At 49.8% G+C, this 20465-nt stretch overlaps 1 protein-coding gene across 1 annotated transcript in view; it reads right to left on the reverse strand.

Moving 5' to 3' along the window:
• LOC122900562 (zinc finger protein 37A-like) overlaps positions 1-20465 on the reverse strand; it is a 57717-nt gene that overhangs the window by 21019 nt on the left and 16233 nt on the right. Inside the window, exon 2 of the mRNA XM_044239311.1 lies at positions 11543-11644. The gene's annotated coding sequence lies outside the window, so the exon portion shown is untranslated. The remainder of the gene's footprint in view (positions 1-11542; positions 11645-20465) is intronic.

A 20465-nucleotide genomic window follows, 5' to 3' on the forward strand; every position in this document is an offset into this window, starting at 1 on the left:
CTTTCTTGCAAAACCTCCCTTTTGCCTGACCTCCTCCAATGCCATCCCAGAAAGCCAGCCTCCCGTCACAACCCCAGCAAGCAGCCCATTCTACCCAAGGGTTGTATCCCTGTGCTTTAATTAAAATCAACTCCTGCCAGCAAAGTCGTCTCAAGACTTTTTCTGGACCATCGGCCTTGAATGCTAACCTCTGTCCTACATCAGTCCTGTCTCTTGTAGGGCTCCTGTGGAAACAACCCCGCAACACGGGCCCATTTCTGTCGACTCTTGCGACTCCATCCACCTCACCCACTGCACATTGTGTATCCCCCGAGGACAGGACCCTTCTGGGATTCTTGCACTCAAACCCTCACATGGCCCCTCTTTCAGTCCTCGACGTGGTTGACGTTGCCCTTCTGAAACTCCCCAGCATCCCATCCTCCCTTTCTTTGTCTCACAGGTTTATCTGGTCCATAGGTTCTCATCACCAACACCCTATCACCGGTTTCTGCTCCTGAGTAGAGGACTCCATTTCTTTCCTTTGTCATCAAACTCAAATCTTAACTCTCAGATGTTTGTCTCACGACTTTCAAAATTCTTCTTTCCCCTAATGCCTCTCTACCAGCTCCTCTTCTCCCTTTTTCAAGCTGCCCTCCCTTCCTCCCTCCCTCCCTCCCTCCCTTCCTTCCCTGCAGGATCTTTTTGTTCTTTGTATTCCTTCCTCCCTCCCCCTCTTTCCTTTTCTCCTTCTGTTCTGTTAGTCCCCACACAGCACTTCAGTACTTTTTCACCTAGTGTTCCGGGACTCATTTGTGTGTACAAGACCCAGGAGCTCACGGCAACACGTTCCCTATTATAAAGGATGAAGGGAGACCCACACGGGGGCATCTCAAAGGTCTGCTCTGCAAGTCAACGGGAAGCTTCAGGGTCATGAACCCTGGCCTTCCACACGAGAGCTGGACACGGGCTACGCTAAGCATTCCCCACAATCTCCTGTCATCCAAGACCCTGAGCATACAGCTGAAACCTGAAGAGTTTCGTTTCTCGGCTGAAATGGACCTCGAGTCAAGCCGCAGCCCATGTGTCTGGAAAAGTCACTGGCTTCAGCATGACTCACGGGTATATAGTCTTTGAAACGGAAACACTGAAAATTTAATCAGCAGTTGACATGGGTATGAGGCTACCTTGTAGAAAGATCTATCTGAATTCCGGAAAGGAGCAAGGCACGCGACTGCAAGTGGCTTGCAGGGGTAGACACGGCGACCATTCCTGAAGGGAGGGGCTGGAGCGCGTCTGTTGAGTCAGAAAGGGAGGAACGTGAGGGAGCGATCCCGTCACAGCCCCTCGTGTTCTGGCCATTAGCAGAGGGTTCACACTGCACAGGAACCCGGGCAATGCTGGGGCACAGCACGGAGAGGTCTCACGTGCCTCACCTCACTCCGGGTGTGCTGTGTCCTGGGAAGACAAGCCTTGTATTTGCTGACAGTGTGGAAGAGCCTTCAGCCATGTGTCCCTGGTGCCAGGGACATCAGAGCTCGTTCATCCTGGATCGCAGCACACCCATCTCCCCAGTGTGGGAGAGACTTTAGTGGGGGCTCTAACCTCGGGAGACACGAGAGAACTCACCCTTCCGAGGAACGGAGACATGATACACGGGGGGGGGAGCAACTAAAGGGCAGTGCTCACCTCTGTACACAGTAAGACCACTGGAGACGCACCTCACGGATGGAACGAAGGTAGGAGACCCTTGCTTCAGAGAGCTCTGCTCTTCTTCATGTCCAGGACCTCACACGGGGTAGAAGCCATGTGCTGGGATGGCTGCACCAGAGCTCGCAGCAACATGCATCCCTTCGGGGCCATGGGCACGTTCCCACAGACAGAAACTGGTTGAATGTCATCTTCAGGGGAAAGCGTTTAGGCCACACCCTTAGCCAGCTTCCAAGGATCCACACTGGCCGCAACCCCGACAAATGCGGTCAACGTGGAAGAGCCGCCCCATACAGCTCTCACATTTGGAGACACCAGACAACTCAGAGCCGAGAAACCGGAGTCTGTCATCACTGGGGCCCTGCCTGTACCCAGAGCGCCCACCTTGCTCACCGCCACAGAAATCACACAGTACAAACCCCTTGTCTCCCGTCACTGAAGCAGAGCCTTCAGCCAGAAGTGGGCCCTTTCCCAACACCAGAGAACTCACACGGGGAGAGCCACTAGCACCGTATCCTGGTGGGAGAAGCTTCAGGTGGGGCTCAGGCCTGAGGCTTCTGCTACCATCTCAGAGTGTGCTTCATCCCTCACACGGGAGCGAAGGTGCAGGCACCCCTGGGACCCCCTGCCTCATCGCTGTGGCCGAATGCCGAGGACATCCCATATGGGAATCCCATTCCTCACAAGCCAACACAAGGAGGACCTGGGAGGATTCGCACACAGGAAAATCCTCCCGGTCTGATGAGCCAAGGAATGGGCTCAGCTATCCCTTCTTCCCTAGCCAGCAATGACAGCCTCACACCGAGGAATCACTGATCCCAATACAACGGGGGGAAATTCTTCCCTGGACACTCCCATCAGAGAATCACTGGGCAACTACCTCCCAAGGAATACCTCGGGGTGACTCTGAGATATAAACTCGGACACTGCAAACACATACAACAGGGCCCCGTTCTGAGGGATGCGGAATGCGCTATTCCAGTAACCAATAGCCAGAAATCAAGCACATCTGCTCTGATCCAGCAGTACTTGCATAAAGGCCAGTCTCACGGAACAGGCGGGGTCTCACAACCGTGCACGCTGTGCCAAGTAAGAACGGGGGACTTCTCCCTCATGAGCTCTCACAACAGACACAGGTACTGTCTCTTGGTAGGAAGTGGGATCACGGGAAGTAACACTGCCTGGGATCCATGAGAACGTCAAGTCGAGGGTGAACTCAGAGTCTCAGAACACAAGGTGATCAAAGTATGTTCACAAAAACATGAACCTATCGATGTACATAGATCGCAAGGATGAATGGCCACAAGATTCAAAAAACACATGGTCTGTGATCTACCTCTCATGGGTCCCTCATTCTACTAATATTGTCCTCACAAAGTGCAAAGGATTTACAAATTAATTGCATGCTTAGAAATAGATCTATTTACTTCACTTATTGGAGAGCGACAGAGCTAGCGAGGGAGCAAGAACAGCCGGGGTCCGGGAGCGGAGAAGAGGGAGAAGGGTGCCCAATACAGGGCTTAGATCACCCAGGATCCAGGGATCCTGACCTCAGCCAAGGGCAGATGCTTACCCAACTGCGCCACCCTGGGGCTGGCAAATTAATTTCATCTTTCACAAAGATGCTCTTCTGGAAGACAGGGCACGAAAACCTCCACAGTTCAGCATCAGGCAGTGAGGGCTTCCTCACTGTCTATGAGAACGTGGGAGCCAAAGGTTTTTCTCCACCACCAAGAAGACCTACATATCTCTGGGCCCGAGAGGGTGTACAACCACTGCAGATGTGGAAATACTCCCCGATTCGGTAGATTTTAAACAGGAAGGGGTTCTTACGGTCCCTTCCGTAAAGACAAAGCCTGTCCAGGAATGCCTGCAAGGTTCTTTCAGTTAAGGGACCAGCTTTTGGCTTTGGCTCGGGTTATGATGTCAGGGCTATGGGACTGAGCCCCGCGTCAGGCTATGGAAGGCATGTGGAGCCTGCTGAAGGGTCGCTCTCATCCCCTGCAACACCCACTCCCCCGCAAAAAAAAAAAAAAAAAAAAGAAAAGAAAAGAAAAAACAGGAGAGAGAAAGAGAGAGAGATAGAGAGAAAAACGTGTGCGGAAGTCCACTCAGACATCCATTTGTAAAGATGCCCGAGATTCCTTGCTCTAGATGAATGGCCCAATAAAGCAAGTGTGGGCAGAAAGTCGTTCATCGAGAGAATGTCTATTTATAAGGTCAGGCTGCAATAACTCAGGACTCTGCTACCAGGGGCAACCTGGAGTTCAGAAGTCTTGTGTGGGGCACGGTCTTGCAGAACCTTCTCCATATGTGCCACTAAGTCATCTTCCCCAAGCAGCCAACTCTAGACATTCTGGTCAAGGGTACATCTCCACATTAATCGACAAGAAGAGGCTCTCTTTGCCTCCGGAAGAAAGACAGAAGCCGGCAAGAAAGACACCCAAGTCAAGGCCTGAACCTCAACCCAGGTGGGAGGTTCAGAACCAAGACTACTTACCACTGCGATGCACGTACACCAGGGAGATGGCAGCGGTCACACTCCTGGACGTGCTGCACTTCCATCTGCACTGAAGAGACGGAGGCCAGACGCTTTGGATGCTGCCCAGCAGGCCACGTCCCCCGGAGCCTCGAAGCGCCACCTGTAAAAACAAGGACAGCATTCAGTCGAGGTCTCAGGACCCACACGTGGGGAGACACGGAGTCACCCATGACGGAAGCAGGCCCCTCCGTCCCAGCAGGGAGTGCCGGTTCAAGGAGGCCAAAACCACAGGGCCCCGCCATCTGTCAAAGTCTGAGCATTGCTGCTGGAAGGCCTTCCCCTAAAGCATGCTTGGCGAATTGGCTGCTAGGAGTTCCATGAGGCTGAAAAGGGCCTCTGGTCTTTCCTTGCTACGACATGCCTCTCATGGGCCCTGGTACTCAACAAGAAAACAAAAACAAAAACAAAACCAAAAAAACCAACAACGACTACCTTCCCCTTCCACAACACTCTTCCACTTCAGGGTCCTGGCTATGGCAGAGTTCACACTGTGCACATTTTGCCCTGAAAAACGCCAACCTTCCAATAAAGCACAGACCAGAGAGTCAGGCTTGAGCACCCCGGTGACCTGGCTGGCTGGGCCTGCCGTGGCTGCCTGGGCCTGCCTGCCTCCCTCCTTCCCTGGCTCCAGTCCTTTCCTATAAGCATCTGCCTGGGCCCTGGGACTCTGGCTGTGCCCAGGTGCCCCGGGTCCTGGGTACAGGCTGTCAAAAGGCAGTTGAGGGGCTGCAGACTCCAGCCGGCCAGCCCTGTGCTCCCCTCAACCCAACCACCGTGGGGACCAACGTGGGCCCAGGTGCCAGATCCAACTGCAGCCCCCGCCTTCCTGCTCAAACACAGGGTCTCCTCGGAAGCAAGGCACATCTGCCCCAAATAACCTGCCCCTTAGCCCCCACCCCACTGGCCTGAATATCTCCTGGGGACAGAAGCCCCAGAAGCCAACACAACCTCCATTCCAGGCGGCGCATTTCACTCGTCCTCACGTCTTGCACAGGTTGTCTGATGGGTCCAGTAAAACCCGCCTACGTTATGGCCCGCGTGCTGCTGTGATGTGAGGAACCCTTCACCTCCCCAGAGTCTGAAAGGTCACCTCACCCATTTTGGAGGGCTGTCCCAGCGACCACGACCACTTCTCCTGCCAGCCTGGGACTCTGCCTGCAGAAAAAGAACAAGAAAGAACAAGAGTTGCTGATCATGTGGAGAAAAAGGAACCTTGTGTACTGATGGTGGGGATGAAAACTGGTGCAGCCATTATGGGAAACAATGTGGGGGTTCCTCAAAAAGTAAAAATAGAACTGTCATATGTTCCAGTAATTCCATTACTGGGTATTTGCTCAAAGAAAATGAAAACATTTGAAAAGATACGTTTATATTGCAGCACTATTTACAGTAGGCAAGATATGGAAGAGCCCGTCAATAGATGAGTGGATAAAAAAACGTGGTGTAGAGATAGAGATAGAGATAGATAGATCGATAGATATAGATATCTAATAAAATAGTACTTAGCCAGAGAAAAGAATGAAATCTTAACATGTGCAACAACATGGATAAATCTAGAGGGTATAATACTATATGAAATAGTCAAAAAAAGACAAATATCCTATGAGTCAATCATATGTGAAATTTAAGAAACGAAACAAAGCATAAAAGAGGCAAAAACAAGAGACGCACAAATATAGAGAACAAACTGGTGATTACTAGAGGGAAGGTGGATGGAAAGAGGGCATGAGACAATGAGGGTGTTTCATTGAAAAGGAAAAACAAAACTCTATCTGAAGTCAATATTATTGTCTATGTAGAAAACCTCAAATATCTTATAAAAAGAAAAAAAATCTACTGGAAGTAATGAGGAAATACCAAAACATCATAGGCTACAAGGTCAATATAAAAAGGTCAACTATTTTCCTATATCTGAATAAAGAGTTGAATTCCAAATTTTCAAATGAAAAAAATACCATTTACAGTACACCCCTAAAAAGGGTACTCGGGTATAAAATCTCACACAATATATATATGCACAGTAAGACAAATCTGATGGAAGAAACCAAAGATCTAAATAAATGGAGAGAGACTTCGTAGTCATCAGTAGCAAGACTCAATATGGCAAAGACGTCAATTCTTTCCAACTTAATCGATAAATGCAATGAAATCCAAATAAAACCTCCCAGTTCTCTTGCAGATACTGACAAGAAGATTCTGAAGTTTACACAGAAAGTCCAAAGATCCAGAAGAGCCAACACACTGGACAGCTGGGTGGCTCAGGTGGTTGAGCATTTGCCTTCAGCTCAGGTCATGACCCCAGAGTCCTGGGATGAGGTCCCGAGTCAGGCTCCTTGCTCAGAGGGGAGCCTGCTTCTCCCTCTGCCCTCTCTGCCTGTGACATCCCCTGTTTGTGCTCTCTCTCTCTGACAAACAAATAACATCTTTTAAAAAGCTTTGAGAAAAATAGAACAGCCAACACAATGTGGAAGAAAAATGAGAATTCACCTCACCTGGTCTTCAGACTTACTATGAAGCTACTAGCAACCACGACAGGGTGTTAGTGCTGAGAGAGACACACAGAACAACAGAACACATTAGAAGGACCAGGAATAGATCTACCAAAGTAAAGTCAAACCTTTTTTGACAAAGGCACAAAGAGAATAGAAGGAGAAAAGATAGTCTTTCAACAAATGGTGCTCGAACAACCGAACACTCATGCAAAAGAAATGAAACTAGACACAGACCTTACACAAGTATTAACAAAAAACGAAATCAGACATCTAAATGTAAAAATTCAAGAATAAAGAATACAGGAGAAAAATCTCTAGGACACTGGACTTGGTGATGAGTTTTTAGATACAACACTGCAAAAGCATATTCTATGGGGAAAAGCATGCGTTGGACATTATTAAAAATAAAGTCTTCTGCTCTGTGAAAGACATTTTTAAGAAAAATGAAAGGATAAGGCACAGACAGGGAGAAAATAACTGGAACACAGATATCTAATAAAGGCTTTGTGTCCAACATCACAAAACAGCTCTTAAAGCTTCAATAATAAGAAAACAAATGACCAAAGGAAAAATAGGCAAAAGATTTGAACCAACTCTTCACCAGAGATATCAGGATAGCAAATAAATACACAAACAGATAGATGTTCCACATCACCTCAGTGGGAGTATGCAGACGACATGACACAGGTATTGGAATGGTTACCTCAAAAATAATGACAGTACCAATTTCAGGTCCAGAATCAGAACAACGAGATTCTGATTCATAGTTGGTAGGAACAAAAACGGATACAGCAACTTTGTAAAAATAGTTTGGGAATTTCTTGCGAAGCTAAACATACATACATACGTATATAACCAACACAGCAATTTCACAACCTATGTTTTTGAAAACTTATATCTTAAAACCTACATGTGTATATTTCTAGCACCTTAATTCAAATGGTCCCAAACTGAGAGAATCAAGCATCCATGGGTTAACCACTCCGAAATCATGTATGCAATTCTGAAACCAGAGTATGTGTATTCTGGAATTGAACTATCAAATCAATGAAATTCAGATGTTAGCTGGATTCTCACTGTTAGTGCAGGAGATTACAGACAAGCAAGGAGAGAAGGTGAGAATGTTCCATCTGGTAATGCTTACAACAGGAGACAACAGTGTGTATACTTAGCTTACTATAGACACAGATGGTTACATACTAAAATATTTATAGAGACGTGTATATACATGAGTGAGTATACACATATTCCCTGTTCAGTTAGCTGAGAGGGTCTTTGAGCAATGACTTAACAGTCACAACAGACACACCTAGGCCCCCAATCTTGGTTTCTCATACTATGCTCCAATGAAAAGAACCAGAACTACTTAGGGGGAAAAAATGGCTAATTCTAGGGCAGGAAAGACATAAGATGAACCTGGAAAATCTACTGCCACAGAGTAAGGTAGAAATATTCAAACAATAACAGGGTATGTCAATAGACACAGGAACCGACAGAAGGTGCTTTTTAAAAAATTTATTGACTTGTTTTTGAAAAAGTAGGAAAAGGAGAGAAATCATAAGCAGCAGGGAGGAGCACAGGGAGAGAGAGAGAATATTTATTTACTTAGTTAGTTATTTGACAGACAGAGATCACAAGTAGGCATAGAGGCAGGCAGAGAGAGAGGGGGAAGCAGGCTCCCTGCTGAGCAGAGAGGCCGATGTGGGGCTCGATCCCATGACCCCGGGATCACGACCTGAGCCGAAGGCAGAGGTTTTAACCCACTGAGCCACCCAGGCACCCCGAGAGAGAGAATTTCAAGCAGGCTCCACACTCAGCAAAGAGCCCATCGTGGGGCTGCATCCCAGGACCCTGAGATCATGACCTGAGCCGAAATCAAGAGTCAGACACTCAACCAACTCAGCCACCCAGGTGCCGCTAGAAGATGCTTTTAGTAACCAACCTGGAGCAACTTGAACAACAAAAGGAACAAGATATCGTTGTACTAGAATCAAAATATAAAATAACTAGCCATGAATTCGTGCTGATAGAAATGGATTAGTAAACAGGAGAGGACAGAAAAATCTCCTATGCAGAATTCCTGATAATTTATGTCCATAAATGTGTAGTTACGCCAACAGGAAGGAGGTATAGTGTAAGTGGTATAGTGTAATTGCCCACTTCCTTCCAAGGAGTACAGTATGAGGACAGAGAAAACAAAGTGATAAGTCATGTCCAGAGCACTAACCCTTGATATGATAAGATCAAAGGACATTTTATCTCTGTGGTCTTCCTCCAAGAAACCCATAACCTCAGTCTAATCATGAAAACAACAGCAGACAATTCCCAATTGAGGGACATTCTACAAAACACCTAACTGTACTCCTCAAAACTGCCAAGGTTATCAAAAACAAGGGAAGTCTGAGAAACTGTCACAGCCAAGGGGAGCCTACAGAAACGACAAAGTGAAAGGTGGCATTCTGAAACAGAATACCTGCATGGGGGAGAAAACACCACGGTCAACTATCAAAAGACAAATCGCATCCCATAAAATAACAGTTTACGACCCATAAAATGGACAAGCACTAGTATCCCTAATCTATAAAGATCTAGACACCGAAGTAGAAGAAAGACCAAAAAAGCCACAAACCTAAGAGCAAAATAGGCAAAAGATATGAACAGAGGGTTCACAGAAACGTAAATACACCTTTCAGATCCATGAAAAAATACTTAACCTCACTCACAGTTAAGAAGCTTGCAGATTATTAACTTCATAAAATACCATGTTTCTCTTTCCACGGCCAAAATTCCAGAAGTTGAACCACATGTTCTATGGCAGAAGCTGTGGACAAACAAGCACGGATGCGGTGTCGATGGGAGTGACACAAAATGGTACCACAATCCCGAATGATCGAGTTATCAATTCTATGCACCCGTTGACCTGCCAGCCCACTTCTAGGAATTTATCGGAGAGAAAAAACCGATATGTACAAGGCCATGCACTAGAACATGGCTTGTAATAGCAAAAGGTTTGAAATAGTTCGTAACGAATAATAGCCAGTTAGCTAACTATGGAACGTCCATACGTCCATGCTTGAATTACTGTGCAGCTATAACAAAGAAACAATCCACGTTCTGTTAAGATACAGATGTCTGGGACAGGCCTTTAAGAAGTGAGAAAAAAGCAAAGAAAGAACAAAATCATGTATAGACTCCTTACTCAAAGTGGGGCTCCCTGAGCAGCAGAGTCCGCTTCACCTGGGAGCTTTCGAGAAATGCAAAACCCAGGGCCCCCACCAGACCCACGAAATCAACATCTGCATTTTAACAGGATGCCAGCGGTGTACAGCTGCATCTAAGTTCGGAAAGCCCTAAAGATGATGGATTCCCTTCTAAATAAAAGTAGGGGGCATACAAGAGTATCTTTACCTGAAAAAAGAAGCCCTGGTAGGACAAACAAGTCAGACATCTACAGCAGGAAGACCATAACTCCAGTTTGTCTGGGACTGTCCCGATATAGCCAGTTGTCCCCTCCTAACTTTACAGAACCTCTTTCATTCTCAGTGGAAGTGTCTCCGTTGAGATGAAAAATGTCACCCTTCCTACAGGGAACATCACTTAACCTTTTAACCATGTTATTACTAATTCAAAAGTATTTTGCTAAAAAGACAGACAGACAGACAGACAGACAGAGAAAGAAGACCGGTCAGGAAAAAAACACAGACTGAAGAAAAGCAGTGACCCAAGGATGGTTGAGCAACAAACCCAAGGAGAGGCAACGTCTGGGGCAAAAGGGAAAGACAACTTTGTGAGGAACAGTAAGGAGATGTATCAGACTTAAGAAAGGAAAGCTAGCAGGCAGGTGTCAGAGACAACAGAGACTGAGGATTATGCTGCAGGACGGTCAAGTAAGACAAAGCCAAAAACTGGATTTGACTACAATTTGGTAGCCTTTTCCAGAGCTGAATGTCGAAGAAGCAAGAATGCATTCGTGAAGTTGAAATATGAATGAGAAATGCAGAAACCAAAGCCGGAACAGTCGGCTATTCAAGCTAGAGATGTGAACAAGCGGACACAAACACTTAGGGAGAGTCATCTGGAGGATGCGTGGTCCCTCCAGTCCACCAGATCTTCAAAGTCCTATTCCTGGATCAAGCAGGACCATGAGAGAGCTGTCCACTCAGTCCTCATCGTTCGGTCCCGTGAAAAGCATCCATACACTTCTAGCACAGTGCTGGGTCTATCAGATACGATTATAGGCAATTTCAGTGCTGTTCTTAGAAAAATCAAAGAAAGTTTTACAACTTGCACAACTCTCTGAAATTAAGAGTCCTGCTTCTCATTCTACCAACTGTTCTTTGAATTTGCTGGAGAGACTTGATATGCTTCCCTCCAAGTAATTCTTGTCTATTTCTATCTTTGAGGTTTTATTTTTAAGATTTTATTTATTCATTTGACAGAGATCACAAGTAGGCAGAGAAGCAGGCACAGAGAGAGAGGGAAGCAGGCTCCCTGCTGAGCAGAGAGCCCCATGTGGGGCTCGATCCCAGGACCCTGGGATCATCACCTGAGCCAAAGGCAGGGGCTTTAACCCACTGAGCCACCCAGGAGCTCCTCGATTTTTTTGTTTTAAAAATATGAATCCTTTCATATTTTAGAATACTCATTTTAAAACAAAGTGGAAATAAACAAACATAAAGCTCACCTGGGATGTGTTCATTTTCTGCTCTTAGTGGGGGAGGGAGAGCTCAGGACGAAGGAAGGAGGAAGTTAGAAGAGACTTGGCCTGCCTTGCAGTTCCTGGATTTACCTGCCTACACAGCTCCACATACAAGATACTTACGTGTCCATGTGTGGCTCCGACAGATGGTGAGCTTACACAGGATACTCGTCACTGAGTGAATGCAAACATTTGTTTCTTCTTGACCGATTGCCAATTTAGGTTCTGTGACACAGAAAAATTAAAAACATGAGAAGATGAGTTTCACATTTAACAGTAACCTAAAGGAGGAAACGCTACGGCTTTTTCAGAACTGAGGTGGGAAAAATTAAAAATTAAAAATCTCAAGCCACGTTGTTAATCTGTTTTCCTGTGAACACTATTAATCCCCTGAGGTCAGAAAATCCAAGAAACCTCTGGAAAAAAGAGATGGGGGTGTTGAAGGCAAGATAAAACATAAATGTTTAATGTTTGTTTCTTACAACTTTCCAAAGGTCTTTAAATAAGAAACTATCTTTGACTTCATTAAACTATCTTTGACTTATCCCACTGAGCCACCAAGAACTCCTGGAGAGACTTTGTGAAACAATCTCATATAAATGCAGGAGTTTTCCAGAGTAACAGAGAGTAAAATGAACATTTCAGTCTCCTAGGTGCCCTCAGGAGTCTCCTTTTTGGAATGTCCAAAAATGCAGGTAGTTAACGTACCGCACAGTATTGCATTCTACAGTACAACTCGGGGACTCATCCCTTCTCTCCACCACTCAGAGCTGACCACAACAAGTGTCTTATGCCCATCATCCATTGACCCCTCCCCGACCCACTTCCCTCCATGACCCCGCAGCGTGCAGGGATGCCTTCACCCTCAGAGTTCTGTCATGAGCCATCGCCACGGTGACCTGATGACACGCATCCAACGTTCCATTTCAACTGTCACTCTGTGAGCCAAGCCCCTGGCGGTTGGGTGAACAGGACTAACAGTCCCGATGATGGGGAATCTCAGCTGCTGTTGTACGGGTATGTGCCTATCGATTTTCTCAGTTCTCTTCTCTGGAGCTGGCTGCCTCCCTTATACAGAGACCGGCTTCTTCTCTTCTTCTCTTTGGCTTTTCCTCTCCTCCCTCTGATCCCCCCTCCCCCGGTTTGATGCCCGTGTTTGTTCGTTTGGGTTGTTTCATTGGGATTTCGTGGGGAAGCTGCCTTCCTTAAAGCGCTTCGATGTTCAGAAAACCGGACTCTTTCTGGATGCCCATTTCGGACACAGTCCTACAGGGACAACACACAGGTCACACGACACACTGCGGTCCCTGGGTCAGGAGAACCTTGGGGCGACCCAGGCACCACACTTGAGGGGAACGAATTGCTGGTCTCCTCTTCCCGATGGACATGACAAAATCGGAGAGGAAAGGTCAGCGGTCGAAATGCAGCTGTTTTTAGAAGGAGAGACACTGGAGGATAGCGCGGTGGTCTCATGGGTTGATGTGCAGGGTTTCCCGGGCCGTCTGCCTGATGCCTGGGAGTGCATGGGAACGGGATGTGCCACCGGGTGGGTGGACGGAACACACAGCAGCTGCACGGTGGACTGTCTGCTGCTCTCAAAGGTACTGCTGGGCTGGGTTCTCCAGGCCAGGCCTAGGGAGGGAGACAGGAGACTGTCCGCTAAACCTACAGTCTCCAGAGGGGATCAAGAGACCTGAGAGTAGACAATAGACTGGTGAAGAATGAGAGAGCAGGGAGGGACTCAGTCCAGCCAGGGTAGCCTCACGTCCATCCAGGCTCCCCAGAGCAGTCCGCAAAGCAAGGGGCCCCTCAGCATCATCCGTCTCCTTCCTGAAACCAACCCCCCCACATGGCCCCCTTCATGTCCATTCCTACCATCGACTGCTCCTCGGGACTCGCGAGCTCAAGGCAAGCGAGTTCTCGGCGGGGTCCTATGTGACCGTAGGGAGTCTGAATCAGCTTGGGAGCCAAGCAGAACCCCAGGAGCCTGGGCTGCAACTGGCCTTCAGGACGGCCTTGGGCGACTGGGCTGACCTTGCAGAGAGGTGAGGGAACGTGGCTCATGCTACCCGTTCCTGGTCCTTTAGTAGGGCCCCATTCGGCAGAAACCGCCACCTAGTTGATGTCGGGGCCCCAAACACAGAGGTGAGTGAGGACTGAGGCTGGTCTCGTGGCCCTCGCTCTCCCCTAGAGACACACTGGCACAGAGGGATTTCAGATTGTGAGGGCAGCTCTTGGTTCAGGGCTTCAGGACCTTTTATCAGGGGCCGTGGGTTGGTGTCAGGGGCTCGGGGATCTCCGGCCACAGGGAAACGATGACTTTCCTGTCCCAGATCCATCCTTCATCAGGGTGGCAACTCTGGACGGTCCCTTCACCACCCTACATTTCAGGGCCCTCCACTGTCCTCCACTGTGGCTTCACCCACAGCCAGCCGACTAGCTGAGTCCCTAGGCGGTCCCTTCCTCAACACCTGCCGAGCGGCTGGGAAGCATCCCGTCCTCCCCTAGGTCCCAGGCGCTCCTTGGACTCAATCACTTGGGACACCGTGGCGGCACACTCATGTCTAGGACGGAGGACAGGGAAATGGGGCACAGAGGGTTCTGGGGAACACTCTCGGGTAGGTGTGGCTGCTCAATGGATGGGACCCAGGCCATCACGCGTGCTCACGGCGCTGTTGTGTTTCTGTCCTGTCTCTGTTCCATGCAAGCCGTTGCCCAGAAAACCTGTGGGTGTGGGAGGGTGCGGAATTCAGAGCACAGCACACGGCGACCCCTTCCTAAGTCCCACCTGGCGGGAGGAATGCCAGCTGGGCAGCTGGCGAGTAGGGGCAGGAGTAGGGGCCGGAGACGGATGGACTAGAAGGAAAGGATGCCCAATCGCCCTACGGGCTCCTGACGACAACGTGCCGACACTGCTCTCTATTTCTGTGCGTCTCCCAGAAATCTGTGGGGAGTGTCTTTCTGAAGATGTGGAGCCGCCCCCAACCACTCCAACCCCTCCACCACCACGACGACGACGACGCCGCCGCAAGAAGAGAGTCCGGTTCTCCCTCCACGATGAGGTCTACACCATCAAGGACACCGAGGAAGGTAGGTACCATGTGGGTTGACTCATTAAGTTGATTGGAGACGCATTCTTTCGTCCAGTAGCACAGACATAACCGAAGCTTTTAAAAACTGCTGAGACACATTGTCCTCTGATTTCACTGGTAGCCATTTCTCTCTATGGCGTCCGTCCATCCCCTTTTAAGTCCACTAGTCACGATGAGATCCTCATTCAAACTGGATCCGAGGGGCACAGGAAAAAAGTGTCTACTAGCTGAAGGGATGGATCTTAGGTCTTTCAGGAGCACACAGGTCCCTACGGCTCTCCCCAGGAAACATGGTTCGTAGATGTGTAGGAAGGAAGGGACTATATTGTCCGCCAGGAACGCTGAACAGAAAAATGGACCAGAATACGACAGGAGGTTTCACGATGTCGCCCCTCCACTTCCGCCCATTAGCCACATCTTGCACGGGTGTGCTATGTATCTTCAAAGGAACAAAACGACCTCGCCACATTTGGGGAACTCAAGTACCCAGTACATTCCATGTGGTTACTGTTCTAAAAATGGGGCCAATGCATTCGGGGATGTCTTCTCATTCTTGAAACAGACAGAAATCTGTGCACTAATGTCTCACACAGCGGGGTTCCCAATAGCCCCAGACAGGCACGGCCCCCAAATACATTATGGGAGGAAAGAACACATTCCATGGCATCCATAAACATCATGGAGTGCAATTCAGGGGTAAGAAGAAACAAACGTTTCCAAGATTTTATGAAACAGATGGACCCTGGAAACCTAACGTGCATTTTGAAAGCAAGCACACAAGGATAGAGGCACATTACACGATCCCGGGCTTTGAGGACACTCCCATAGGGACATTCGTAGACCCAGAAAGTGGAAGGGATGGTGCAGGGAGGAAAGGGGGAGGGCCGGTCACGTCGTCACGGGTACAGAGGTGCCATGACATACGATGGCAACATTTTCCCCGTAGTTGGCAGGGCGGTCTACAAAGCCTCACGGATGTCAGCAGTGTCACCGAATGGACACATACTAACAAGTACAACCGTCCCCAGTACGTAGATTCCTTCACCGAAAAACCCACTCCTCCAAGGCACGATAGAGGACCGATAGGGTCACACAGCAGAGGTGCACGGAAGACAGCTGAACAGGCCCCATGACCAGCTGAAGAAGCGGCAAGCTGGCTTGGCTTCACAGGGGGCAGGAGGGCTCAGGGGACAGCGCCCTGAAACCCAGGGTGCCTTGAGCGTTTCCCAGACAGATGCTGATGAGTTGCCACTGATGACATCCCCTCCATTGGAAAGCCAAGGCCCCATTTCCCATTTCCATCCTCCTCCCCTCCTCTGTGTTTCTGTGTACACCACTGCGTACTGTGTCCACCACTGTGTCCACCACTGTTGGCCCACTGGCAATTCAGGCCTTCCTTGGTCACGCTTCACGTCCATTCCCTCTGGCCCCGCAATCACATCCAGCAGACTTAACTCCCCGAGCCATTCCTGAGTAGCGCAGCCAATGTCCTGACAGCTCCTCTCTGTTCTCCTAGACCCTGTGGCAGGCCAGTCCAAGGACCTTCCTAGGTGCTGGACAGAGGAAGGTCCCCCAACTCTCCCCGAGGTAAGCTCGCCTCTCTTTCGCAGACACAGAAATGGTGCTTCCTTGATTTCTTCCATCAGTGGAGTTGGATGACCATCTGGCACTTTACCTCCCAGGGGAAGGGGACAGCAGTCTCCCCTTGTGGAGGAATGCTGGGTCTGGCCTTTTACACACAGTGGACCCAAAAAGGGTGAGGACACGGGACAGCCTCAGCTATAAACTCCATGGGATCAAACACCTTCTTCAGCAGAAAAAGTTTCTCCTTGAAAGAGAACGTTCTGTCTGGAGATCAGAATGGACTTCGGAGATTGAACGATGCTCCAGCATCATTCAAACATTCCTATTGAACTCGGTGGGGGGATGTGTACTCAACGAGAGGACCTCATCCAATTAGCTGCCAAACCGTAGAGCTGGCCCAACGGCGGACAGGATGCTGGGATCCTCACTGTGTTTCCTTTTCCCCAATCGCAGGTAGACGCTGGGAGCAAGGACAGCTGTACGTATTTAAGAGCATCGGGCTCTGGGAGGAAATCTAGAGTACAAAGAAGCCTGAACCCCGATTCTAAGTTCCTACAAGGAATGGGGGTTGGGGGATACTGTCCGAGACTGTCCAGTGAGGCACGGTCAACAAGTCCAACAGGGCCTGGAAGAACCTGTGCACTGGGAAGGGGTGATCTGGGTGCACGTGGGATGAAGGCCTTGTGTGCGTGGGGGTTTGCGTGTGTGTGTGTGTGTGTGTGTGTGTGTGTGTGTCCCCATGCGTTATGCTTTTGAACACGATTGTGTGCCTTTCCCAGGAGATCTTTCTCACACTTCCATCACAATCACACTTCCAAAACACTCTCATCACCCTGGCACACTTTACATACTCCTTACCCAACTCACCACAGCTGTACCTGGAGAACGTTGCACTTTGATTTCCTGAGACGGGCATGGTGCAGAGATGAAGGGTCCAAACCCTTGACCTCCTACTTGGAAAGCCAAGATTGGAGCTCAGGCTCCAATCGGAAACTTGCTCTGGCCTACGCACCTGTGTTAGTCCCTCAGCCAGGGGGTCATGATGTACCATGGGTGCTAGCAAGCAAAGGGCCACCAGCATCTGTGCACACAGCCAATACCTAGATTCTATGATGGTCCCCCACAGGACCCAACATGACACACTGGTTTCCATGGACACAGAGGCCAAGGCAAGCTTAGAAGCCCACGTTAAAGATTACAGCCTGGTCCCTGGAGTCAAGTGCACAGAGAAAAGCCACATCCACGTGCTCAAGCCCACATGGCTGGAAAGCGTGTGGACCCGTGGAGGACAGAACAGGGCAGCATCGGTCATAGCCGGTCTCAGTGTGTACACACGACCGACCAATGGCAGAAAAGCATCACGGAGGGAACTGACTGTACTTGATAAGATTTCCCTACGCCTCAGGAAGGTTCATATTCTCTAAGCACACACTCAAACACCACTGGCCAATAGGAAATCAAGGTCAAGCTTGGGTGGAAGCTTTGGACCCAACATCCCTGAAGCAAATCTCCTGCAAAGCAGGCCTACAGCCTCTCAGCACACACTCCAAGACTCCTCTGTGTAAGCAACTGCCCACTGGTCAGAACACCTGGCAGTGTTCGGAAAGCCACTGTCTTCAGGGGAAACACACAAACACACACACACACACACACACACACACACGGGACAGCTCAAGAACAGTGGAAGGGATCTATCACACTCATCCACGGTGCCGGCTGTTCACGAAACCCACGATGTCCGGGCTTTCCCGGGTTGCCCATGGGATTTTCTGAAGGCAAAGAAAGGATGAGTGAAGCAAACTACTAGGCTCCTTTCCAGAGGGTTGAATGCAGCCCGGCAAGCAAGGCTGATTTTTATGCCGTGCAAAATCTTACAAAGACGTGATGCATAGTCGCAGCAGTTAGGGAACCTGGGCCCAGAGCTGATGTCCAAAGCAGCTGCGTGGGACACCTTAGTGGCACGTCGGTCAGGAGAGGTTAGGGAACTCAGTCCTCACACAGAAGCCAGGTTAGGCTTCCCATGTACTGGACTGCCTATTTGCTTTTGAACGGGCTCGCTTTAGCTCGAAAGACTAGAACCCTCTTCACGTTTCCTCCCTGCTCCTCTCCCGTCCCTTCCTCTCTGCACCAAGGACAAGGCCCAGCAGCAGCGCGGCCCGGACCTCCTACGTGCCCACACGCACACACTCGTCTCCTGTCCTCATCCATCCAAACTGCCTGCCTACTTCCCCAGCAGCCTCACCAGTATCCTCACAGTATCTCTGTATCCTCCTAGCTCCCTGCGAGGACCTGACAGAAGAGCTACCAGTTCTGAGGGCCGAGGAGGAAACTCTGACTCTCCCTCAGGTAAACTCATTGTTCCTCAAATTTTTATTTATTTGAAAGACAGAGAAGGAGAGAGAGACAGAGAGCGCAAGCAGGGGCAGTAGCAGAGGGAGAAGAAGAAGCAGGCTCCCCTTTCGAGCGGGGTGTCCAATGTGGGCCTCCATCCCAGGACCCGAGGATCAGGTCCTGAGCTGAAGGCAGATGCTTCAATGTCTGAGCCACTCGGTCACCTCGGTAAAGTCATTTTGTGCTTCTGAGGGACAACCAGTGTTTGAGTTCTCTATCCACGAACATCTGAGCATGGACATGCCAGAGGGGAGAGACAATGTCCTTGGTGCTGAGAGCCTGCCGTGAGTTTATAACATTAACGGACAGCGGATTGGGACGGGCACTGAAAAACATCACCACCGTTGCTTAGGCAATGGATGGTCGGGCCCATTTTCCACCAGCTCATTCTGTCTATGGGAAATGGCTTTGGAAGGAGTTGCTGAAGGAAATGGACGGGGGAGTTTTGACATAACAAGCCGGAGCCTTTTCGGGAGCTCATTTCCTCCTCCTCTGGATCATAGAGGCAATGACTGCATCCCATCTAGCTTGCTTACGACACACACCAAGGGCACAGAGATGTGTGCACAGGGTGTGCACAGGGTGCTGGGATCCTCACTGGGTTTCCCTTTCTCCAACTGCAGGAGGCGGCGACCGGATATGTCCCATATGGGTATTCCCCCATCACTCCCTTTAGGGGGAGAGATCTAGCTGAAGAACAAGGTAGGGCTTTCTCTCCTCCTTTGGTCTGGAGAGCTTCCCCAATTCTGAGTTCCTCCCGGGCACGGAGGCTGCGGCGGACTGAACAGACGGGAGTGTCCAGCAGAAAACCGGGACCCTGTGCTACAGTCCCTGCAAACCAGTAGGTCATTCGGGCGCTGTGCTTCGTGCGTCGGAGGGTTGGGGCTTGTTTTCCCGTGGGTCGATGCGACGGGACCGGGCATGTGGGTGTGTGGAGTGCGTGCGTTTCATCAGAAGACATCTCCCACTGAGTGGACTTGAGGGCACGGGTCAGAGATTCAAAGCCAAACCTCCTTCATTCCCGCCGCACACAACCCCTCTAGGACACCACATTCCTTGCTGACCACAGCTCCACCTGGAGGGTTGCTCAGGATTCACTTTCCTCAGACAGGGATGGGGAGAAAGGAAGGGGCCCACATCTGTCCTACCTCGGGACGTTTCTCAGACAGGGTCAAAACACAAAGGAATCAGAAGCTACTTTAGTCAACCCAAACATCAACACCAGCCTTACAAAAACGCTCCCATCTTGAATGCACAGAGGGAAGGCTCACTGGCAAATGCCAATGGCCAGGTAAGCTTCGTCATTAGCTTGGGGCCCGATCCGACTTCCTGGCAATCTGCTACATGGCCCGGTTAGAGAGTGCCCTTCTCTCGCCTGGCCTCGGCTCACTCGTGAACTTGCCGGGTCCTGACTGGGGGAGCTGGGTCCCGGGAAACTGGGTCCCGCGGACTCCAAGGACACACCCACATGCCACGGGAAAGGAAGACTGGGAAGAATCAGCACTTTGTGGATGGGGACTCTGTTGGAAGGGTCAGATGTCAGTACGTAGAAATCCTGGGTCTTTGGTTTTCCTGACCCTGCATGACTCAGGGACAAATAGAAACCTCTAGGGTACTTGTGCTTGCATTGAATGCAACCCTGCCACACAGCGTTCTTCTGCAGAAATACAATCTCCTAGAAGAGGTGAGAGATAGGTGGGAGCGGCCAAGAAACGGTCTTGACAATGACCACGACACAGTCGCTGGTTGGGAGGAGCTTGCCCGACAGTACAACGGACCGTGTCTCTTAGTGTTTACCCTCTTTCGGCTTGAAGAGCTCACCCTGATTCCATTCCCTGTAGCTCGAGTTCAGAGTCAGTATTTCTCCCTCCGTTCCTGCTCCTTGCCCCGACCTCTCTCGATGCAGCGGCAGCTTGCTCAGTCCATACCCACGCACCCCAACGCCGCCAGACACTCCCGGGCACGCCCACCCCAAGCGA

This window comes from Neovison vison, chromosome 2 (genome assembly GCF_020171115.1).
Source record: "Neovison vison isolate M4711 chromosome 2, ASM_NN_V1, whole genome shotgun sequence".
Taxonomy (NCBI): Eukaryota; Metazoa; Chordata; class Mammalia; order Carnivora; family Mustelidae; genus Neogale; species Neogale vison.